Source organism: Pelophylax lessonae (genome assembly GCF_965119305.1).
Source record: "Pelophylax lessonae genome assembly, chromosome: 6".
Classification (NCBI taxonomy): Eukaryota; Metazoa; Chordata; class Amphibia; order Anura; family Ranidae; genus Pelophylax; species Pelophylax lessonae.
In genome coordinates, this window is record NC_138773.1 from 190,920,453 (window position 1) to 190,944,811 (window position 24,359).

The window sequence follows — 24,359 nt, forward strand, 5'->3', positions numbered from 1 at the left end:
CCATCCGATTCCCCCCTAGAGAACAGCGGGGACCTGACAGCTCTGTCTCCGCACACAGCGCGGAGACACAGCTGCTATCCACCTGCTCAGCGGGGGATCGGCGGATCGCTCCCCTGCTGAGAAACGGAGTCTGCCGACGGACTCCCCTGTGTGAAAGGGGCCTTACTGTGAACGCAGATCCTCTTCTCTCCTGCCCCTCTCCTTGCAAACACTTCCCACCTTGTGATTACATTCTGCTGTCAGTGGGGAATCTCTGCTGACAGTAGAAATGATTTACTTGTTGTTAGGACACTGGCTGGTGCCAACACCTAACAACCAATGCAAAAACAGATGCATAGATGGACGGGTGTCTGTTTACATCCGTATAGGTCTACTTCTTTTTTTTCCAAAAATAGAGCTATGATCCTTTTCAAAACACTTATCCTATTGGATGTGGAAATAAATAGAAGATCATCCGTTCACATCCATTGTCCATAGAAATGCATTGATGTCCATTTTTCATCCGTCAATGGATGGATAAAAAAACGGACAAACGGTCCGCATGTGTGAAAGGCGCCTGAAGCCCTTATAATACAATTTGTATTTTTTTTTTTTTTTTAAATAAGCGCCTGTATACAAAAAGTAAACCTTTATCTGTCAAGAATTCTTAGGCCGCTTTACATTAATCCATGAAAAATGGCTAAATCGAATGAAGTGACAAGATAAGCACTGAAGTATTACTTTAAAAATATTATTAGTAGCTAACAAAGATAGTAATCCTTTACTAAGAACTGAGCGCCATCAAAATAAAGCACTTTTATTGTTAATGTTCCTGCAGAACCAGTTTGGGCAAAGTACAGACACTGTGATAAAATTCTATTGAGGCGGCCTTTGTTAAGCTACTGTAACTGGGTTTGAACATGTTTATTTCAGTTACAAGCTGCCAAAGTAAATGAAAGATGCCAAAACAACCCCCCAAGTCACATTTAAATTTCTGGACGCTATATCCAGTAAAATACGCACATACTGAGTGTTTTTTTCAGATCATTTCACCCTTAGAACCATAGATAAGAGTTGTTGTTTTTTTTTTCAAACCAGGCAAGTACCATAGCATTTGTCATTATTATTCACCTCTTTAATCAGATGAGTGTGGCATCATTTCTGTGAAGCGCTGATCATTTTGTTATGGCGTGCTCGTGAAACATGTCTAACTGGATGCTTGACTAAGCCCAGCCTGGATTACCTCCAGGGCCCGACACATAAGATTATTACAACTGATATGGCTAAATGTGTTTAATCCAAGGGACAATGCTATCTCTGACCCTTCATTAGAAATCGCACACCGGCAGAGATTTGAACCATGTGTGGGCAGGCTGAATGTACCCAGGTTGATCGATTGATCAACTTGGGTACAACCAGCCTGCCTGATTTGACATGCGATTACTGCTGGTGCTTCTTATACCTGTTAGCAAAAATCCCTGTATTCTCTGAGCGAGAACGGCTTCCCCCGCCCCCTAACGGGAGAACACAATGGCCTCACTGGAGGGATTCCTCTGTCAATTACTGTCCGTGTAGATGGGGAAATCAAGCGATTTTCTTTACTGCAACCCATAGAAGCAGGAAGGAAAATTGCACCATCTATGGCCAGCTTAAAGAGGTTGTAAACCCAAAAAAAAATTTTTTTTTCTTTTTGCAACCTGAAAGAGAAACAGATAATGAGCTAGTATGCATCGCATACTAGCTCATTATGATATACTGTACTTACCTTAGAACGAGCCCCCGCCGTGCCGCCCGTTTACCTGTATGACGGGCGACATGTCCAGCCGCCCGTCTTCTGGGATCGCGGCATCCGGCCATCTGATTGGCTGGAGCCGTGGTGACGTCACTCCCGCACACGCAACGGTCACAGCACGGGGCTCTGAAGGAACGGCACCAGCGGCCGTTCCTTCAGAGCGCATGCGCCAGTGACGTCACTGGCTGCATATAAGGTAAATTACAGTACCTATAGGTAAGCCTTATCATAGGCTTACCTATAGGTACAAGTTACAGAGGAGGGTTTACTTCCTCTTTAAGGCCTGGTTCACACCTATGCATTTTTCAGTGCGTTTTCACTACAGTCCATTTAACATGGTTTCCTATGGGTCATGATCACATCTGTGCATTTTATGGAAAGGGCCTGTGGCTTTTTTCTTGTTTTTGGTTTCATAGGCTTTAATAGATCAAAAATGTGTATTGAAAAATGCAAAATGCATCTGGAATATACAAACTGCAACCTGCATAGATGTGAATCAGGCCTTAGCCCAGTCTTGAATTTCTTCTGGTGTGCACTGGATGATTAACCGCTTGTCGACCGTATACTGTAAATATACGGCGACACGGCGGCTCTCCTGTGCAGGATCACGTAGCTAGCACGTGATCCTGCACTTCTGGGTGTGGGCCACCGGTGGCCTGCTCCCGCTGTTTTTAGACACCGCAAAAGCTGATTGGTGGGTATGGCAGACTTGATGTCCGCTGGCACTCACCGATGCTTTGGTACACGGAGAGAACAGCGGTCTGCCTATGTAAACAAGGCAGTTCGACATTCTGTCACTACAGAATACTTAGAGCCTATGGCTCTGCTAAGCAGAGACACCGATCCATGCCTTCTCCCTAGTACAAACACCTCCCTCACAGTAGTAAAGCACATGTCAGGTACACATTAACCCTTTGATCAACCCTGATGTTAACCACTTCCCTGCCAGTATCAGTACAGTGACCGTGCATACTTTTTAGCACTGATCCCTGTATTAGTGTCACTGGTCCCCAAAAAGCAAAAAGTGTCAATGTGACAACTGTCCACCACAATATCGCAGACCCCTATAGGTCGCTGATCGCCGCCATTACTAGTATATAAAAAAAAAAAAATCATTTCAGAGTAATTTCAGCAATAAAGTGAGCACATATAAATAAATATAATATATTGATATCTGTGATGCTGTTTAGATGTTACATTTTGAAACCATCAAGTGTTAGCCATGAGCAGTGCAGGGTGTGCCAACATGGCCTCCACCACCTTCCTACTGCTGGCGTCCAGCTTCCTTAAAAATATAACATCAAAACAGCATCCCAGATGTCAATATACAATATTTATTTATATCCGCTCACTTTATTGCTAAAAATACTCAGAAATTCAAGACGTAGCTGGATGTAGTAAGATGTCGGCATGGGTGTTCTATCAGATTACCACTACCTGTCAGATCATGAAGTGTTTGGAACGCATAGCGGTGTGGAACGCATTTAGCATATGCAGTAAGTGTTTTTTGCTCCGAACCTCACTTCCGTTGCACAATCTAATGGGTAGCGGCATTCTGATAGAACACATTGTGTGTTGGATGGCGTGTCCCCCATTGAGGGCTGTGATTCCTCCCGCTGACAACTAAGTGACTAGAGTCGGCATGATTGGTCGATCAACTTGGGTACAAACAGCATGCCAGGTTTTGCCTATGATTATTACTAGAGGCTGCTATAGCAGCTAGCAATAATCACTGTCTTCTCCCGGTGTGGACAGCTTTCCCCGCCTTCTCACTGGGAGAAGACAATGGCCCAGCAGGAGGGATTCCCACATCCCCACTGCGTATGTTGATGGGGGAATCAAGCAAATTTCTTTGTTGCAGGAAAAAAATGCTCGGTGTATGGCCGGTCTTACTGTCATTTAGCTGCATATTTACTGTATGTCTATATTTGTCTGTGTCTCCAAAATGTTGGTGGTTGACATTCTGTGTCAACATAGACATAGATTTACAGCAAACATTGATGAATGCATCATTTGTGGTGCTGCTTATCTTCTGTTACTTGGTAGAGGTGGTATCATCGCAGGCCATCCACTTACAAAAGGTATTGAGATATCTGAGGAGCTGGATGAGGTTGATAATGAAATAGTGAATCAAGCTCATTGTGAAGAGATGGGCAGGACCTTTTGTGCAGATGACGACTTTCATACTGAATGATGGGACCCTTGTATATACAGCAGCTTTTTTTTCGATTTTAGTCATTTTCTACTTCTGTAAAATGTCAGTCCATAAACAAATATCTCCCTTCACTTTATATTACATTAATACATATAGTATGTTTTTGATAGGATACCGTTTTTTTGTATTAAATTCAGTTCAACTAAAAAAACCTGGACAAAAATAGTATGGCTTCCATGTTTTAGGAAAGGCCACATAAGGATGGCAAGGGCCTTCAAAAGTTGAAACCACTTGTCTCTCTCTAGAACAGCCTCAGTTGTCACTCTAATGCTGGCCATACACTAGCCAAAAGATCATTCGAAAATCTGTCATTTGGTCCAATCATTCCTTTTTCGTCCAATTAATGGGCACAAATAGAATTTTTTTTAACTTTTCAGAGCTGAAAAATCGAAGGAACAGTTTTGAAAATCCGCCGACTGAACGATAAATGAACGATAAATTGAAAGGTAATGTGTTTCTCGGCCGACCTGTTTGCATTAGGCATTTGTGACATACTGAACGAAAAACTGATTCATTTATGTCCATCGAACGATTTATCGTTCGAAATTTGGTCATTACATGATGGCACGATCATCTGCTCTCACGGCCGATTTTTCGTTTTTCAAAAATGAGTGTGCCCGATATTTCGGCTAGTGTATGGCCAGCTTTAGCCTCATCTACAGTGCCTTGAAAAAGTATTCATATCCCTTGAAATTTTCCACAACCAAAAACGAAAATGTCTTTTATTGGTATTTTATGTGATAGACCAACACAAAGTGGCACATAATTGTGAAGTAGAACGAAAATGAAAAATGGTTTTCAACATTTTTTACAAATATCTGAAAAGTGTGGCGTGTATTTGTATTCAGCCCCCTTTACTCTGATACCCCTAACTAAAATCTAGTAGAACCAATTGCCTTCAGAAGTCACTTAATTAGTAAATAGAGTCCACCTGTGTGTAATTTAATCTCAGTATAAATACAGCTGTTCTGTGAAGCCCTCTGAGGTATGTTAAGCCCCGTACACACACACAACGATTATCGGCCGACCGATCGTCCGACTTTTGTCCAAGTTGTGTTTAGTTGGTTGGAATGTGCCTAGACTGCACACGAATTTTCTCGCCCAACAAAATTCTACTTCAGAAGTGATGTCATGTGTTGGTTTGTTTTCTTTGTGTTTTTTCTTCAGTGAGCATGCCCAGACTTGCTCATCAGATTTTTCCCTGTCGAAATCTGTACTGACTGCACGAAAATCGGCCGTTATGTTGACGGCCAACAAAAATTTTATAGTCTGCACACCAGATTTTTTTTGGCCGAAAAGTCGGAGTTGGTTGTCGGAAGCATCATACTAACAAGCCGAAAATCGGCAGATCGGACGTTGGCCGAAAATTCCCTGCCAATTTTTGACGCGTGTGTACGGGGCTTTAGAGAACCTCAGTGAACAAACAGCATCATAAAGGCCAAGGAACACACCAGACAGGTCAGGGATAAAGTCGTGGAGAAGTTTAAAGCAGGATTAGGTTATAAAAAAATATCCCAAGCTTTGAACATCTCACGGAGGACTGTTCAATCCATCATCTAAAAATGGAAAGAGTATGACACAACTTCCAACCCCACCAAGACATGGCTGTCCACCTAAACTGACAGACCAGGCAAGGAGAGCATTAATCAGAGAAGCAGCCAAGAGGCCCATGGTAACTCAGGAGGAGTGCACTCCACAAATCTGGTCTTTCTGGAAGAGTGGAAAAAAGAAAGCCATTGTTGAAAGTAAGCTACAAGAAGTCTCGTTTGCAGTTTGCAAGAAGCCATGTGGGGGACACAGCAAACATGTGGAAGAAGGTGCTCTAGTCAGATGAGACCAAAATTGAACTTTTTGGCTTAAAAGCAAAAGGCTATGTGACGGAAAACTAACACTGCACATCACCCTGAGCACACCATCCACACCGTGAAACATGGTGGTGGCAGCATCATGTTGTGGAGATGATTTTCTTCAGCAAGGACAGAGAAGCTAATCAGAGTTGATGGGAAGATAGATGAGGCAATCTTAGAAGAAAACCTGTTAGAGTCTGCAAAAGACTTAAAACTGGGGTGGAGGTTCACCTTCGAGCAGGACAATGACCCTATACATACAGTCAGAGCTACAATTAAATGGTTTAGATCAAAGCATATTCATGTGTTTGAAAGTCCAAACCTAAATCCAATTGAGAATCTGTGGCAAGACTTGAAAATTGCTGTTACCAGACGCTCTCCATCCATTCTGACAGAGCTTGAGCTATTTTTCAAAGAAGAATGGGCAAAAATGTCACTTTCTAGACCTTTAAAGCTGGAAGAGGCATCCCCAAAGAGGTTTGCAGCTGTATTTGCAGCAAAGGGTGGTTTTTCAACGTATTGACTCAGAGGGGCTGAATACAAATGCACTCCACACTTTTCAGATATTTATTTGTAAAAAATGTTGAAAACCATTTATCATTTTCCTTCCACTTCACAATTATGTTCTACTTTGTGTTGGTCCATCACATAAAATCCCAATAAAATACATTTACATTTTTGGTTGTAACATGACAAAACGTGGAAAATTCCAAGGGGTATGAATACTTCTTCAAGGCACTGTAGGCATTAATGTTGGTTTTCAAGCTGGGATAAATATAGCATAGTTTAAAAATGTGGAGAGAATTCTTAAAATATGTGTGACCTTTGACTTTGAAAGTACCAGTCCAGCGTGCAAATCTGCATTTTTTTTTTCTTAGCCACATTGAGCATGTTATCGTCTGCATCTCAGCATCGACTTTAGAAGCTAGAGATACATTTCAGTAGAAGTGGGTGCTAATACCTAAAGGCTGTGTTCTACCATTATTGTCCTTGGTGTAGAAAACTGCTAATCTGCATGTGAAGACCGCACTGTGTGAAATGGTTTTGTGTTTCCACTGAGAAAAAAAAAAACATTATTATCAGCTTTTATACTGTGTTCACTGGAGGTGAATGTCCTTCATGCAACACCATTAGTTCTCATGGAGATTTACAGCTCTGCTTATCAAGGCAAGTTTAGTTACTGTATATGATAGACACAGAGTTGTGCAATGCAAAATACATTGGTAGCATTTCCAGTAATCTGCTGCTTATTGGAAATTGCAGATGTAATGGAACATTATCTACAAATCTTCTAAAATTGGCCATACACTATATATAGCATATAGAGCCATATAAACATTTATACAAAAAATCTCATCAGTAATTCAAAAAACTTTTGTTTTTAAACATTCAATGTAGGAGTAAACGAGCTTTCTCGAACAAAAAACACATTCACTGTTAGGGTCTATTCACACTAGCGCGACTTGGTCGCCTGACAAGTCGCGGTCGGTCACTCGCCATTGAGTAGTACAGGACCCGTTCTAATAGGAGCGACACAAGTCGCTCCGACTTAGAAAAAGGGTCCTGTACTACTTTGGGGCGACCTGGAGGCGACTTGCATTGACTTAGAGCCGTTCACACTGAGGCGACACGACTCCTTACTACTTCGGGGGCGACTTGTGCAGTCCCGTGCACCACGACTTCGGAGCGACTTGCAGGGACTTCACATAATGGAAGACTCTGCAAGTCGCTCTGAGGTCGCCCGAAGTAGTACAGGACCCTTTTTCTAAGTCGGAGTGACTTGTGTCGCTCCTATTAGAACGGGTCCTGTAGTGGTCAATGGACCGCGAGGGAGCGCGACTTGTCAGGCTGACCAAGTCGCCTGACAAGTCGTACTAGTGTGAACCGACTCTTAGTGCCGGTTCACACTAATACGACTTGTCAGGCGACTTGGTCAGCCTGGCAAGTCGTGCATGTCGCGGTCCATTGAGTAGTACAGGACCGGTTCTAATAGGAGCGACACAGAAAAAGGGTCCTGTACTACTTCGGGGCGACCTGGAGGCGACTTGCATTGACATTCATTTTATGAAGTCTGTGCAAGTCGCGCCGAAGTCGCTGTGCACGCGCCTTCACAGTTTGCCCCCGAAGTCGTGCCGCTTCAGTGTGGACCGGCACTAAGGGCTCTTTCACCAAGGCATTTAAAATAGGCATTTGGGTCGTGGTTTTACCGCTTCAACACCACTCAAAATTGTTGAACTGCGGTCAAAAATGGCCACTGCACCATACTGCTCGTTTTTGTGTCGGGGATTTCAGAGTGAAGATATACTTACCTAATCCACTGATCCTCCAAGCAAAGACTGCTCCCTGTCACTCCTGCCCTCCCCTGCACTCTAGCATTCTTGTAAAAGGTCTTTTCCTGATGCCTTCACACCCATAGACCAGCTCTGGACACGGGGACCGCAGGAACAGTCCACTGTCGGACATGGGGGAGTGTGGTTTCCCAAAGGAATTAGGGATCGGGTAAATATAGCCTTTTGGTGTGCTGCCAGACAACATGAGCGGTTAACCCATGCAGTGCAGGCACAGCCCCACTGCATGGGAGAAAAAAAAGCTTTTAAAATCCGGAGCAGATGGAGGTGTTCACACTGCAGCATTTGCATTGCCTTGTATTGCATCAGGGCAAATGTATCGCTGCCTGCAGAGTTCAGCAGGCGTTATTGCTTTGCAGCTGCCTCCAAACACTTCTAATTACACGCATCACAAGCGCACCATAAATGCACTGTTAAAGTGATCGTTTTTTTTTTTTTCTATTAAAATAACAAACATGTTATATTTACCTGTTCTGTGCAGTGGTTTTGCACAGAGCAGCCCAGATTCTCCTCCTCTCGGGTCCCTGGCTGGAACTCCTGGTTCCTTCTCCTGTTGAGTGCCCCCACAGCAAGCAGCTTGCTTTGGGGGCACCCGAGCCGAGCCGCAGCTCTGTGTATCCCTTCAGACATGGAGCTGCCATTTGGCCCCACCCTCTCTCTTCTGATGGGCAAACTGAGTTTGATTGACAACAGTGGGAGCCAATGGCACCTCTGCTGTGTCCCAGCCAATCGGGAGAGAGAGTCCTGGATGGCTGAGGCACTCGTGGACATCGCTGGATAGAGAGGGGGCTAAGGTAAGTAGGAGGGGGGCTGCTGCACACGGGCTTTTCATCTTAATACATAGAACGCATTAAGTTAAAAAAAAGTCCAACTTTTCACCTCCTTTTAGGCAAATATGGTGTTTACAGTGCACTTAAGGTGCAGTTGCAAAGCGTCAAAAGTGATAATTTCCCATTGAAAAAAAAAAAACACATCCCACCGGGTGTTTGAGAAGCGTTGCCTGGTGCAGCATGAATGTCTGTGCAATGCACAAAAAACGCTCATTATTGCGATAGGTTCTTTAATGCGCATTAAGGCTGCTGTAGAGTTGAACCCCAGGGTGAAAGAGCCCTAAGAAATAAGTTATTTGGAGAAATATTTTTCATCCTCCTCCTCCTTGGTTAAAAAAGAACATCGATTTGATCCCACTAATGGCCAGAATACACGATAAGAAAATTGGCCGAAAATTTCCGTTCAGCGAAGGATCGGCCGATATTCTACTCATTAATGCCCAGCCATAAGTGACCGATATCGATATTGTGAACGAAAAATCCTGTTTGAAAAAAACGAAAAATTCTGTCGTCTCGTTTGCGAACGAACGATATTCTATATGTTGGTGTTAAGGTCGTTCATTTAAAATCTGTAGAACATCATCACGCATGCACTGTTTCGATGGTTGGCGGTGAAATGGTCGGGCGATATTCGGCCTGTGTATGTTGGCAACGATTTCGACCAAGGAACACTTTTTCATAAGTCGGTGGTCGAATGATCGGGCGATATTCGGCCCGTGTATTCCAGCCATTACAATCAGAAAATGAAACAAAATTTCCTAAAATCAAAATTTTCAAACAAATTCTACAAGTGTATGGCCAGCTTAATACAAGCCACTGTACCAATTTTGTTCCTATATACAAACAAGACTGAAAACATCTTTATTGTGTTTCAAAAGAATAATTTCTGTATTGACAGCAGGGAAAAATTATAAAATGGTGAATAAAAACAATTGAGTACTGTCTTCAATGCCTTTTTATTTGCTAAAACATCCAATTTTTCGGAAAAGCTTTTAGGGTCTACCCCTTCTTCAAGGTCCAAGCAATAATAATACAAAGTTTTAGCAAAATGTATAGGTACTGCTTGGACCTTAAAGAAAGGGGTACACCCCAAAAGCTTGCCTGAAAATTTGGATGTTAGAGCAAATCAAAAAGTATCACGGACATTACTTAATTGTTTTTGTTGCAAGTGCACTAATATGGCTACCATCGCCTAAAGTCCCTTAGTCCTGAAGCAGCATAGTCAGTGTGCAGACCCTTTGCCATAGACCTGAACTGAGGTAAGGAGCACAACGGGCCACATGCTGAGCACTGGCGAGCTGAAAATGGCCAGCAGGTCAAGTGTTGGGCACCAGGGCGTTAGGTCAACCTCTGATCATGGTAGGACATTATCTAATGGCTACGCTTGAGTCCACAGAACTCTTTACAGAAAAACTAGAAAAAAGAGAAATATGAAGGCCCCTTGAATCCCTTTTAGGGAAAGGGAGCCTTGACTACTGGACCCATGGCATCACTGTGGGTGTGAACCTAAAAGAGAAGTTAAGTAGCTCCCTTAGGATTGGCTACAAAGACCAGTGACTGTGTAGAGCCTGAACTCTAGGAAAAGGCTACGCTGGGGCACATCCAACTGCTGTGCTTTGTCACAGCTTTATTGGTGGTTTTGACCTTGCCAGCAATTGATGTTGATTTATGGGCTATGCCCTCAAGTTAAATTCTGGGGTCAGTCTAATGTCAGTCTAAGAGGCCTGTCCTTACCATCAGTGCCAGACAGACATTAGACTGACCCAAGAATTTACCAAACAACAATGACAGTCACAGTTCTACCGTGAGCACCCATAAAACATAAACTCACATAGTCTGAGATGCCTGTCCTTACCATCAGTGCCAGACAATGTGAGTTTATGTTTTATGGATGCTAACGGTAGAACTGTGATTGGCATTGTTGTTTGGTAAATTCTTGGGTCAGTCTAATGCCTGTCTGGCACTGATGGTAAGGACAGGCCTCTTAGACTACATGAGTTTGTTTATGGGTGCTCACAGTTGAACTGTGACTGGCATTGTTGTTTGGTAAATCCTTGGATCAGTCTAATGCCTGTCTGGCACTGATGGTAAGGACAGGCCTCTTAGACTATGTGAGTTTATGTTTTATGGGTGCTCACGGTAGAACTGTGACTGGCATTGTTGTTTGGTAAATTCTTGGGTTAGTCTAATTCCTGTCTGGCACTAATGGTGAGGGCAGGCCTCTTAGACTATGGGAATTTATGTTTATGGGTGCTCACAGTATAACCGTGACTGGCATTGTTGTTTGGTACATTTGGAAAGTTGTTACTTTTGTAAAGTTCAATAAAGCTGTGGCCTTGCCCCATTTCCAACCTTATCAGCCTCCGTGCCTTTTTTTTTTTTGGGGGGGGGGGGGGGCAAGGTATTGGTTTATTAGTTGGTCAACAATGAGCTTATGCTTCTCAGGAGTCATGCCCTGGGGCAGAAAGCAAAGTGCAATATTGAATAGTATCCTCTCCAAAATGATCTTTTAATGTTAAGGCTGTATGTAAACTATGGAAATTCAGTTGGTCTTTACTACACATGTGTGGGTGTGTGTTCATGGGGGCAGCCATATTTGCTTATTACATAGGCAGGTTTCTTGCTTAGCATCAATGCAGTAATTGTGTTTTACTATTCTGGCCACTTAGTATAAACCTATCACTTTCTCAGACTGACGTGGCTTATCCTGTAATCTCAGCAGGGACTTTTATACACTGATTTACATCTACAAGTGTACATGAATTTCAATTATGAAATAAAGAACTATAGAACGCATATGCTTCCGCTTGTATAAGAGTAGTGAGTACAATACGCGTTTAAGGCTCTTGTCACACTAACGCGACTTGTCAGGCGACTTGTCAGCCTGACAAGTCGCGGTCCCTCGCAGTCCATTGACCGCTACAGGACCCGTTCTAATAGGAGCGACACAAGTCGCTCCGACTTAGAAAAAGATTCCTGTACTACTTCGGGGAAACCTCGGAGCGACTTGCATAGACATTCATTATATGAAGTCCGTGCAAGTCGCACCGAAGTCGCGGTGCACAGGACTTCACCAGCCCCCCCGAAGTAGTACAGAGTCGTGCCGCTGCAGTGTGAATGCGGGCTTAGAGACATTACAAAAATGTTTGCAAGTTTCAAATGGCATTTTTGGTGCCTTTAACTATTTTGCTTTTGGAGTAAATAAAAGAAAATCTCTCCAGATTGAGGGGAACTGCCCTCTTAGGCTGGGTTCACATATACCGTATATGCGGTGCAGGGCACTGCATGTGATTCGGATAGGAATGGAACCACATTCCTATTCAAAAGACATGCAATGTCTTTGCAGTGCGACTTGAGACATTCATTTGTATGGCTCAAATCGAACCAAATCGCAGAGACCCCTGACCCTCTGTCTGGACATTGCTAATTGTCCCTGTGCTGATCTCATGCACCCTCCCAAGAAAAAAAAAAAAATCTCTAGCAATACACATCAAACTAAGCATGACCAGAGTGCCTCCAAGGCTATGTACTATCAGGAGATGGATTGGGGACTGTGGAAGGGGAGGATCAGAGAAGACAGGATCAATCAGCCTTTTTTACTCAATGCGGAGGATTAGCCCCTTAGGTTCCACAGAGAGTTCAACAAGCATGCTTTACTGCATATACAGACTGATTTTATTGGTGTAGGTTTAGTAACACTTTAATCCCCCCCCAAATGCAGAACGTAAATGCAATGCTTTTACAGCCACCAAATTGCACGTGCGTGGCCCATTTTTAAAAATAAGTGCATACACTACTTTTCCCGGTGAGATTTGCAACCCAATCAAATTAATAGGCTACAAAATTGCACCACGAAAGAATGCATAGGAATCCCAGTGTGAACTGGCTGTAAACGAAATTCAGCTTGGACGAGCCTAAATTCATTCAGAGTATGGCAGTCCCTGGTTGACAGAAGGAAATCATTTGATTGACTTCTCTTGTAGACATGCTGGAAAATGCATCTTCATCAATGTCTGCAACTGCTGATCAGTGTATACTAACAGCAGGGGGTGCCACTGTGAGAATACAATGTTCCGGCGAGGGGGGAATCCTTCATTCACCTTGTTTGTGTTTGTTTCATTCAGCCAAAATAATGAACTGCCAGCTTAACTCCTGGAGTTGGGATTTAAGCAAAATGAGTGGTCAAAAAAATAGATTAGAATTTCCTCATGCAATATTTCATATTCCTCTGTAAACACCTTAATCATATCATTTGACCTTGTTGTTGTGTTTGACATGCAATGGAATTGAGATGTGTGCATGCCATCTGTTTTTAGAAGGTATTTTTGTATTGCACTTGACCCTGAAAACAGTAGATTTTTGGTTAGTATATTTTTGTATTTATTTTTAGTTTATTTTAAGCTTGTATATTTTTGCCTTTTAGTATACCGTATTTTCCGGCGTATAAGACAACCTTTTAACTTCTTATACGCCGGGTGTCATCTTATAGGGCAGATGCTGAAACTTTGGAGACGAACTGGAGAATATGTGGTGGGGGGGGGGGGGCTCAAAAACGGCCACGGTATGCCCGGGGTATGGAAAAAAGAGAGAGAGTGGCGATGTGACCAGAAAAACACGCCTCTTTCACCCGTCTAGCCTGCCCTTGTATCCTATTACCGTATCTCCTTCTCTGCGTCTCGCTCCCGAGGACTGCAGTAAAGCGGTGCAGGCGCGCATGTGCGAGATCTGAGAGGCAGAGAAGGAGGTACAGTAATAGGATACAAGGGCAGGCCAGACAGGTGAAAGAAGCGTGTTTTTCTGGTCACATCGCCGCTCTCTCTCTTTTTTCCATACCCTAGGCATACCGCTCTGATAGTCTCTGAGACAGGGAGGGCTGGGCAGGCAGGGAGAGCTGACCAATCCAAGCAGGCTTACAACCAGGCAATAACCGGTTGTATACTGGGTACCACATACAGTACAGCACCAATATCTGTACCTGTTCATACATTATAGCACCAGTACAGCTATACGGCGAGTATATCCCAAACTCTATATTTTAACTGGAAAAGTTGGGGGTCGTCTTATATGCCTAGTCGTATAATACGCCGGAAAATACGGTATTTTTGCATTTATTTATAGTATATTTTAAGCTTGTATATTTTTGCCTTTTTAGTATATTTTTGTATTTATTTTTAGTATATTTTTGTATTTATTTTTAGTATATTTTAAGCTTGTATATTTTTGCCTTTTAGTATATTTTTGTATTTGTTTTTAGTATATTTTAAGCTTGTATATTTTTGCCTTTTAGTATATTTTTGTATTTATTTTTAATATATTTTAAGCTTGTATATTTTTGCCTTTTAGTATATTTTTGTATTTATTTTTAGTATATTTTTGTCTTTTAGTATAATTTTGTATTTATTTTTAGTATATTTTAAGCTTGTATATTTTTGCCTTTTAGTATATTTTTGTATTTATTTTTAGTATATTTTAAGCTTCTATATTTTTGCCTTTTAGTATATTTTTGTATTTGTTTTTAGTATATTTTAAGCTTGTATATTTTTGCCTTTTAGTATATTTTTGTATTTATTTTTAGTATATTTTAAGCTTGTATATTTTTGCCTTTTAGTATATTTTTGTATTTATTTTTAGTATATTTTTGTCTTTTAGTATATTTTTGTATTTATTTTTAGTATATTTTAAGCTTGTATATTTTTGCCTTTTAGTATATTTTTGTATTTGTTTTTAGTATATTTTAAGCTTGTATATTTTTGCCTTTTAGTATATTTTTGTATTTATTTTTAGTATATTTTAAGCTTGTATATTTTTGCCTTTTAGTATATTTTTGTATTTGTTTTTAGTATATTTTAAGCTTGTATATTTTTGCCTTTTAGTATATTTTTGTATTTATTTTTAGTATATATTAAGCTTGTATATTTTTGCCTTTTAGTATATTTTTGTATTTATTTTTAGTATATATTAAGCTTGTATATTTTTGCCTTTTAGTATATTTTTGTATTTGTTTTTAGTATATTTTAAGCTTGTATATTTTTGCCTTTTGGTCCTCAATGTGCAGCTACCGATTAGATATGCTCTTTAAATATTGTAGACCACACATTGTAACTGGATAGGCCACGTTCTGTAGGTATAGGATAATCTTGCACAATCGCCAACAACGTCTGCTACTATAAGAAATGAAAAGGCGGCTTCTGTCCGGGTCAACAACTTAACAAGTAGACCAGCAAGCAGCATTAATAGAAAGTAATCATGAGAAGACTGGTCTGTCTGCCTTTTATGAGCTGAAGCCTGCCCTGACAGACTTGAGACTGTACAGTGATTAGGAACAGTAAAAGACATGCCTTTGATGTACATGTCTGGGAGGTTCCAAAGTCAGAAGCACAATTAACCACTAATGTCTAGGAGGTGCCAGCCATGGTTTCCTGGTGTGCTGCCAAACACTGCCAACAGTATCTGTTCAATTACACACTAATATACTGTATTCACTGTGGTAATATACTATGAACCTATAATATTTCTATATATTTTAAAAGGAATTACAGTAAGTTTCAGTAACGTCACGTTATGAATTAATTTTGTAATATTGCCTTCAAAGGAAATTTTGATTTCATTTTTCATGAGGTTTACATGCTTGATGTTTCATATTTTCATTACTGTTGCATGTTGATTTGCATTTTCTCCCTCTGGTCCCTATCTTCATATCAAGCCATGTATTTACATCCCTACAGATTTGCTGGGATTATTATAATATAGGATTTATATAGCACTAATAGTTGGTGTAGGACTTTACAAAATATAGGAAGATAGTATACACAGTGAGGAAAAAAAGTATTTGATCCCCTGCTGATTTTGTATGTTTGCCCACTGACAAAGAAATGAATAAATATTTGATCCCCTATCAATTAGCAAGATATCTGGCTCCCAGGTGTCTTCTATACAGGTAAAGAGCTGAGATTAGGAGCACTCTCTTAAAAGGAGTGCTCCTAATCTCAGCTTGTTACTTGTATAAAAGACACCTGTCCACAGAAGCAATCAATCAATCAGATTCCAATCGCTCCACCATGGCCAAGACCAAAGAGCTGTCCAAGGATGTCAGGAACAAGATTGTATGTAGACCTACACAAGACTGGAATGGGCTACAAGACCATTGCCAATCAGCTTGGTGAGAAGGTAACAACAGTCGGTGCGACTATTCGAATCGCAAATGGAAGAAACACAAAATAACTGTAAATCTCCCTCAGTCTGGGGCTTCATGCAAGATCTCACCTTGTGATGTTTCAATAAACATGAGAAAGGTGGAGAATCAGCCCAGAACTACACAGGAGGACCTTGTTAATGATCTTAAGGCAGCTGAGACCATAGTCACCAAGAAAACAATTGGTAACAAACTACGCCGTGAAGGAATGAAACCCCCCAGTGCCCGCAAGGTCCCCCTGCTCAAGAAAGCACATGTACAGGCCCGTCTGAAGTTTGCTAATGAACATCTGAATGATTCAGAGGAGAACTGGGTGAAAGTGTTGTGGTCAGATGAAATTGAGCCCTTTGGCATCAATTCAACTCGCTGTGCTTGGAGTAGGAGGAATGCTGCCTATTACCCCATGAACGCCATCCCCACCGTCAAAGGAGGTGGAAACATTATGCTTTGGGGTTTTTTTTCTGCTAAGGGGACAGGACAACTTCACTGCATCAAAGGGACGATGATTGGGACCATGTACTGTCAAATCTTTGGTGAAAACCTGCTTCGCTCAGCCAGGGCACTGAAAAAGGGTCGTCGACAATGACCCAAAACACACAGCCAGGGCAACAAAGGATTGGCTCAAGAAGAAGCACATTAAGGCCCTAACCCTAAACCCTGGTGTAGGACTTGTATACTGGCGGTGAGCCATCGTGTTGTTTTTCACTGTGCCAGAATTATGGATTACATTTGAGGGGTTGGGGGAGCCGTCCCTGCAGGGAGAACACAGTGAATATTGCTAGTAGCTATAGCCATTAGCAATAATCACATATAACATTTTGGCATGCTGGTTGTACCCAAGTTGATTTATAGATCGACTTGGGTACAATCAGCCTGCCCATAGATGGGTTGAATCTTTGCCAGTTCAGCAGGGATTCGAATGATCTATAGCCGTCTTAACTCTACCCTCCCTTTAGACTGACAATACTGCTGTCCAAAGGTGTCTTTACTACTTCACCCAGAATGCAGACATAAGACAGGAATGTTACTGGCTGGATCATCAGGTGAAAAAAAGCCAGAAGACTCATGTGTTACATTATTTGTTTTTGGGTTTAATATAACTTTAAAGCGGAGTTCCCGGCCACAAAATTAACATAGTCGATTTTGGGCCATCTGCTTGCTTATGGTCACCTGAAAAATAAATGGATAGTTACGATTTTTTTTTTTTTGTTTACTTACCTTGCTATTGAAGAAAAATATACTCACCTTTTTCCAAATCCTCCCTCTGCGGCCGCAGCCCGCGCCGTCACTTCCTCTTTGCATTGATTCCTTGGAGCTGAACGTCATTGCTCCCAGGAATCAATGCACCTGCACCTGCCCCGCTCGTCACTTCCGGTGCGGGCGCATCATTCTCTGCTAAACAGCTTCTGGGCATGCCCAGAATCTGTGGAGGGATGACGTGCCCGCACCGGGAGTGACGGGCGGGGCCGGTGCAGGTGCATTCTGGGAGAAGAGGACACGGAAGAGGACACAGAAGAGGACGCGCTGGCTTCAGCTGCCCACATCCGAGATGGCAGCGATGGAGAAGAAATTTTCAAGGTAAGTATTTCTTCTAAAAGGTAAGTGCGACCCGGGACAGTTCAGAGGCTAGCCATTGTGGAATGTACTAGCCCTGACTGTCCCGGGGGTACTTTTATTGAAAAAATATTTACGTGGCCGGAACTCTGCTTTAAGCTGGCCATATTCTGGCAGATTTATTTTCGCTCAGCCTGCAGGCTAAACTAAAAAACAATTGTACAGATTCCTCCATCCTCGCTGTACAGTGTGGATGGATGAATCTGCAGTTCTGGCTATTGTATTATGACGCGTGCTGCACAATCTCACTGTTGCATAGTGGGGAGCCGCCTATGATTCATCAGGAAGGCACAGCCGGCTCCCAAATCCAAAATGCTTTTTGTATTTTTTTAGTGGTGTAGTTCTGACTTTGGAAGCCCATCTCCTTTAACAGCATTCTGCAGCTGACGCTGTACATGGGCAGAAAAGACCAAACCAATCTGAGTAACCTTTGAACTTGCTTTTCTAATGCTGAGAACAGCTGATCAGCAGACGTCTGGGCTGAGCAATGTTTGCTTTTCCTTTATGGACATGAATGAAAACCCCTTAAAGGAGCCGTTTAGAATAAGAGTCCTTAAGAATTAAATGTTCATATTTACTATAATAATAGTACAAACAATTTACACAGCATTTTACATATTGTATGTTCAGATCACTTCTATTTGTTGCCTCACCTTCAGTCATGCCATGCACAGTTGTACAGGCTCCTCTCCTGTACAGAAACAGCTTACTCTGATTTCACTGCACACTGATAGTCCAACAGTGTGCATGAGAAGCTGACAGTCTGACAGAGCCTTCCTCATTTCCTGGCTGGAGAACTCCATCCTTCTACTCTCCAGCCTTACAGTCTGTACCTCACCCATGAATTTTAGTTTTCAATCGTCAATGTTCAGAATCACACGCAGGATTTACCACTGCTTCCTGTTTTCAGGAATTTGTATAAAGCACCCTGCTGGCCCCTCCCACCAGCCATCATTTTCTTGCATTGCATAGATAGGCACAGAGACCAAATGATGGTGGTTCCACTGGTCTAAAATAAATTATGTAGAAGGTCTTCGACCTCCTTTTGTAGTTGGTACAATGCTCGACTCCCCCTGTTCTTTATAGAGTGTTTTGCCTTCCCTGATGGACCCATTCCCACAGTCTTTCATGTACTTCCCTTTTTCTTATTCACTTGCTTATGTACTGGAAAACATTTAAATAAAGAATGCAAAAAATAAAAGAATAATTAAAAAATTAAAACTAACTAAAGTTATGTAATAAAAACAATTATATATATATATATATATATATATAAAATTATATAAAATCTGTGTGTGTATAATATATATATATATATATATATATATATATATATATATATATATAAAATAAAAAAAATAAAACTAATTAAAGTTATGTAATAGAAAAAAATTATATATATATATATATATATATATATATATATATGGGTGTGTGTGTATGTGTATAATATATATATATATATATATATATATATATATATATATATATATATTATACACACACATTATATATCATTTATTTTTATTTTTTTTATTAATTTTAATAAAGGCATGGAAATTCTGTAGAAAAAAAATGTCTCTTCTTCTTCTATCTTCTAAACATTTTGTATTACCTTAAAAATAAATGTGTAGGGAACATGAAGGCTGAGGGTGGTGAAGCTTTTATAGAATTATACTGTACAGCTTCCATGTTATCAGTCTGGCATCACATGCCTTAGGTCTTCTGGAGACTATGCTGATTAAGAAAATCATAGGTTTGCCAAGCTCCCCATGCAACAACAGTTACCATAATGATTCAACCAAGACTTCCCTTAGTATTCAGGCCTTGGTAGTTCTTCTCATATGGTAATGAGAACCATTTAGTGTAATTCAAGCTTTTTTTTACCCAACAGTGTTGTTTGCTTGTAGAAGCTATAATTACCCCATTTTAATGTTGATCCATCAAGAATTTACTCAGAGAGGCCTTCAAAAATGAAGGCAGTATTTTGCACATGATCAATGCACTAATGTATTATCAGTAATAAGAGACAACAACATTATGCCTGCATTCTATATTATGCCTGCATATATAGAAACAGAGAATATGCTATATTGTAATGTGTCTTCGCCTACTTATACCTAAAATTCAACAGTGTATAATAAGCTATCACAGAACCTACTCAACTGAAGAGACTAATGCCTAGTACATACAATGAGAATCGGACAAAAAATATGGCTTTCGAATCGATCGTAGGATAATATTATTGTTAGTACACAGCCTTCGACAGCTGATCACAGTAGGTGCCGGTTCACACTGATGCGGCACGACTTCGGGGGGCGACCTGTGAAGTCGCGTGCACCACGACTTTGGCGCGACTTGCACGGACTTCAATGAATATAATGGAAGTCTATGCAAGTCGCTCCGAGGTCGCCCCGAAGTAGTACAGGACCCTTTTTCTAAGTCGGAGCGACTTGTGTCGCTCCTATTAGAACGGGTCCTGTAGCAGTCAATGGACCACGACTTGTCAGGCTGACAAGTCGCCTGACAAGTTGCGGCATTGTGAATGGGCTCTTAAAGCGAAAATGCTAAATTATCCGAAGGGACAAACACAAAAATGTTTCTCATACAATACCAAATTGAACAGTTTTCGTTTAATCAGTACAGTAGTCATTCAAAAAAAATCAGAAGACCAAGACCACGCATGCTCAGAAACGACAGAATACATTACAATACAATACAATATAACGCATTACATCACTTCCGAAGCCGTATTCTGTTGTACAAGAATTTTCGTAACCTTAGTAACCTACTGGTTTTCGATATGAGGCTAGCATGAAAAAATTTACGATTATACTTCTGATATTTTCTGTACGAGGCTTAAGGCAGGCCATAAATGAGTCATTTATTTTATTCTTCCAGTGGGCTGAAAGAAACAAAATGACTTGATTTCCCCATCCACATATTTGATTTGGATGGCGCAATCCCTCCCACAGCACTGTTGTATTCTGACAGCAGCCCCAACGTCCGCATACTGTACACTCATCAGCAGGCTGGTAGTACACAAGTCAGTTGATAGTGCCCTTGTTATAAGTGTAGGCCATCTATGTATCTCATGATGCCTGATTGGAAAAATCCCAGGATGTTGGTAAGAACATCGCTAACAGAGGCCGAGCTGATATTCACCTTCCCCATCACAGGAGTGAGCTCTTTCTGATTCAAACCCCCTCACATTTCTCTTCCCTGATACAGTAGCGCTAAGCTCAGCCTTTAAAAGCTTACTCTTGCGATGGTGAAGGTGAGCATGATCCGCTGGGCCACTGCTAGCGATGTCCTTAGCAGCATCCTGTGAGTTTTCCAGTCAGGCTTCATGAGGAATGTGGATGGCCTACACCAGTGATGCTGAACTTTGACACCCCAGATGTTTTGGAGCTACATTCCCAATGATGCTCAACTACACTGCAGAGTGCATGAGCATCATGGCAAATGTAGTTCCAAAACATCTGGGGTGCCAAGGTTTGCCATCACTGGCCTACACCTATAGCACAGGCATTATTTAACTTTAGTCAAAGCTGCACAGTTTATTTTTATCTACAGATACCCCTTATCTGCATAGGCAGTTTTTTTTTTTTTTTTTGGTGAACTAACCCTTTGAATAAAAAGTATAAACTGAAACATGTTTAAAACAAATCTTTAAAAAAAAGCAAAATACCTTAAACTAAACTCTAAACCTTGAACTAAAATCTAGAAACAAAAAGTTCCTTGTACAATTTTCAAAATTACAGACATTTACTGGGTAATAATGAAATGGATGTTAAATATGCACTAGATTTTTAGTTGAAAAGATGCTGTATGATGCCAATAGTAGAGCCCGGTGTTGGGATAATAGAAGTTCAGCATGTATGCCCAATGACCAAAGAAGGAATACACTGTGCCTTAAAAAGAATCTAATGGCGCTTTTCCACTGCATGGAACCGAACGGTTCGGCTCGCTTTTGTGCTTTTCCACTGCTGGTACCGTATGGTACGGTGTAGGAACGGTTTGGAACGGTACGCGGTGCTTTTCCACTGCATGGAACCGAACGGTACGGCTCTCAAAAACAGTAACACCTCGATTGTGGTTCCAAGAGGTACCATACCCGGTACCATATCCCACAATCCTTTGCAAGCAGTCACTACTAGCCACTGATTGGTCAGAGAATCCCATCCACCCCGTTGTTATCCCACCCACTTAACTTTAGTGCTACTTTAGTGGAAAAGCAAACCATACCGTACCGTACCGAACCGTTCCAACACCGTACCATGTGGTACCAGCAGTGGAAAAGCAAACCGGGCCAAGCAGGGCCAAGCAGGGCCGAGTAGAGCCGAGCCGGTACTTGCAGTGGAAAGGTGCCATAAGAAGATGGCAGACGTGGTGTCCCGTATGATCAGGGGGACCACAGAACTGCCATCAATTCAGAAGAGGTAAATTTGCCATAATTTCCAAGTGTGTCATGCTCTTGGGGCCTCTGGTTCAATGAATATCTGCATTAACTGATTTTTAAAGGTAACCTATACTTGTACCTCCTCTGTAAATAAAAAAATATGGAAGCCGCCACTGCTAAACTGCTGAAAATGCCAGCTTCTTGGCTGTTCTTTGCTGATGAACAACTGAGGTTTCCTGTAATCCCTTAGGAAATGCAAAACAGAATCCAACCAAAGCTGGGCTGAGGCATGTCACATTTTATCCAATCTACCAGCGAGAGCATTGTTCTGAGCACGTGGGTGTGAGGTTTATACAATATAGGATTTAAAATTATGGAATAAATTATTTATTTTAAAAACATATAGCTTTTTGACTACAATAGTACATTTTAAGATCCAGAGAAGAGGCAAAACCATTCTAATACACACAAGCCAAATTATGAGATTTTTCTTTTTTCTTTTCATCTCATTAGCGTAAACTGCATATAAAAATATCTAAAGTGTACTTTTAAACTTTTGATAACATTTAAAAATGCAGGTTTGATGGCTTTTGGTTGTCAAGGGTTTGTAGGTACAGATCTGGAATTGCTGGATCATTGCGAACTGTCGTGGACCTATGTGCATGGTCACATGTGAGCAGAAATGCACACATGCTCATAATTTCTTTTAATCTTTTTATTGATACATTTTCAACATTGAGACCAAAATTTTGATTGATGACCCAATAAGCGCGCCTTAAGCTCTATTCAATCAGGTCCAATGCATCCTAATAAAAATCAGCATGTGTCAGTGTGCAGGGTTTGCCAAGATGGCTGCTTCCAGTTCAGGCTTTACAATATTGATGCAATAGCAAAAAAAAAAAATAGGGAAGTGTCGTAAATATATCCATATCCCAAGTAGCGTTTATTTCACAGTGACAAATTGGACTATAGAATAGGATTAGAATACAAAGTGACATGATGGGACAGCACACACCTTCCCTGCCAATGCAACAATAGGGCCGCATTGTGTGGCAGCACACTGGAAACACAATACTGTCAGTGGTGTCATTTCAGGTACAAGAAGAATCAACCAATACTAAGCAATCAGAAAACCCCAAGTATCAAATCAAGTGATCTTTGTTACCCTTATTGTAATTACATTTTCTAATAAGATTCCTTACAGTGTAAAAACCTAACATATTTACCGGCAATGCCATTGTAGAGAACATACAATACATAGTGACAAATGTGGAGAGCATGGCTTTTGACCCTTTGCTTTCTCTAGAATAGAAATCTGAGCTGTCTGCAATTCCTCTGCTCTGCGGCTATTGAGGTGCCCACGAGCTGTCACTCCCACCCAGTCTCCAGCAACATGCTGTATACATTGTACATGATCCCAGACAACGGGAGACATGCTGCATTCTATGCAATGCCAATCCAATATCTCTATTATTAATATTTCTAAATTGAATAATGAAAATGAAGAAATTTCGACGCTACTCGAAGAACCAACTGACAAAATCAATCACCAATGCAGACAATGATGGGTTTCTGCTGACTCAAATGATATTTCTTTACGACTCGGCCGATCATTTCTTGCAACAACTCCACTCCTAACATACAGGCAAATGCCCACTGCAACTACAGATCTGGTACTTTAAAATGCACATTTTTTAAACATCTATCCAAGAATAATTAAATGCAAATTTTTTAAACATCTGTCCAAGAATAATTAATCTTTTTTTTACAGATTCCAAGTATTCCATGTATGATAAGCTTAAAGATGAAGGCCCATTTACATCTATGTGTGAGCGTAGAGGTGCGTTTTCTGTAGCGTTCGGTAGCAGTATTTTCCCAAGTTATTTCCTTTCAGCATCGACATGATTAAGGTGTGTTTTCAATGCGTTTTTTACTTTAGAAATTGGAGTGTTTAGAGTCCCGCTGGCGTCACACCTATATGCAGCAGCACGAAGGTAGGCCTCAATGCTGAGCTGACGCATACATGCGTCGCTATGTTGTTCTGCGGGCACGCTTGACCAGTGCTCTCTTAAGAGCATTATAGGCCCCCGGGAAATGCAGTGCACTGGGGCCCCGCCTACACAATCACCCACGAGAATAA

At 41.2% G+C, this 24,359-nt stretch overlaps 1 protein-coding gene across 2 annotated transcripts in view; it reads right to left on the minus strand.

Moving 5' to 3' along the window:
- Nucleotides 1–24,359, minus strand: part of BMPR2 (bone morphogenetic protein receptor type 2) — a 300,991-nt gene that overhangs the window by 274,519 nt on the left and 2,113 nt on the right. The gene's annotated exons all lie outside the window — the stretch shown is intronic.